The sequence below is a fragment of the Eubalaena glacialis genome, chromosome 16, assembly GCF_028564815.1.
Source record: "Eubalaena glacialis isolate mEubGla1 chromosome 16, mEubGla1.1.hap2.+ XY, whole genome shotgun sequence".
Taxonomy (NCBI): domain Eukaryota; kingdom Metazoa; phylum Chordata; class Mammalia; order Artiodactyla; family Balaenidae; genus Eubalaena; species Eubalaena glacialis.
The window spans coordinates 29,055,261-29,057,209 of NC_083731.1; positions in this window are offsets into that span (position 1 = coordinate 29,055,261).

The window sequence follows — 1,949 nt, forward strand, 5'->3', positions numbered from 1 at the left end:
GACCAGCTTGTTTTTCACTGTGCAGGCAATAACTAATACTAATTTATTATTAAGTGTTTAAAGGAAATACAAATGTTACAAATGGACATTATTTATGTTAAACACACAATTATCAAGGAAATATGAAAGCTGTTACGTTTAAATGCCAAGTTTCTATTATGTTTTATTGTGGTGAGTAACCAGATATATATACATTCAGTTTTCCAAGGTTGATTATCTGATTGATTGTTTCCAATGGCACCTTGTGTCTTTCCATCTCTGATTTCCTGCCTTTGGAGCAATTTCATTGTTTAATCATTATTGTACCATAGGTGAAAGTTGAAAGGCTGAAATGAGATTTTGGAATGACTCATTTCAGTTCATAAGCTCCTTTTGAGTGCAAGATGGGATGAAATTAATAAGATGAGAGGTTCCTACTTGACAGGAGATAGAAATGATAACAAAATTTAATACAAGGCAAAATGAAGTGACCACTAAATAACTGTGTACTGACTGCTCTTGAGGTTCACGTGTCTGTATCTCTTAGCACATAATCCCTTTCTTTCCCTGACAAAAATAATCTAGAATTAGCATTTACTATTTTCCCATATCATTAGCTTAAACTCAGCCTAGTGTTTCAGAGGTTTCTATGAGTTATCCCTCACCTTTGCTGGATTTCAGCTGCCTAATCTGAGCTGGGTATTTTGAGATATAGGTGTTCTGAATTCAGGAGCTATATGAGAAGTACAAGAGAGTAAAACCCAGGCAGAACCCTCTCTCAGGAGTCACCAAAAAGAGCCTACCTTCTCTTGAACTGTTAGTTGTCAAGTTACAAAAATAATAATAATGCCCACATAATTCATTATAGTAAATGTAGGCAGAATAAATACAACTTAGATTCTTGGAAGAAAACCAAAAGATGTGACAGCTCTAAGATGGAAATGTCCCGAAATCCAAAGAGTGCAGAGGCCAAGCTTGGGAAGAACAATGTATCTGGCTGGACTGACTTGCTTTCAGTCGTTAGTCAGCCTCAGAAGTGACAACGTTAAATAATCAACAGATCGAATGTGTATACTCAAATCAGAAAATCTCACTGAACACTTTCAGGATTCAAGGCTCGCTTAAGCACAGGGAATAACTCCATCATGGTAGGAAGGCAGCACGTGTAATGGAAAAAGCATCAAAAGTCAAAAAACAATGATATCCTTGATCGTTTCATCAATATGGTTGACCTCAAACAAGTCAGTTAATATCTTACAGTTCCAGTTGAATTATCTATAAAATGTAGATATTAATATTCCCAACCTAATTCTTACATGGAATCAACAAATTTTTAGCGTACTTACTATATAATTTTATTGTCGCCTCTAAAACATAGGTATACTCAAATGCAGAAGACATAGTTCCTGCCCTCCAGCAACTCACAATCACAATAGACAAATAAACAAATTAAAGCAATTAATTTGTTATAGATACTAGAATATAGATACATACACAGTAAGAATCGAGAGTTCAGGGAAACTCATCAGAGGGGTTGGGCCTTAAAGGAAGTTTTGAATTGAGCTTTAAAGGAAGTTTTCCCAGCAGACCAGGAGTTACTGACATTACCGGCAAAATGACCATCTAATAGGGAAACTGAAGGGGTGAACCAGCACGGCCAGTTCAGGAAAAGGGCTGACCTACAACATGTTAAAGGAGGGGTTGTGAGAGGTGGGGCTGGAGAGATCACAGGGCCTGTGTTCCACACAGAAGGGTTTGCCCTTTTCCATGGCCAGTGTCTCTCAAATATCTGAGGACTGCCTGCTGCAGACTCATCTGGATGCTTGTTTAAAATGCAGATTCCTGACCTTCAACTCTGATTCATATCATCAGAACCTCTGGGGTGGGACCCAGAAGTCTTTAACAAAGACTTCAAGTAGCCCTTATACATCTAAAATTGGGGAAGCCCTGCAGTGTAGAGATTTGAAGAA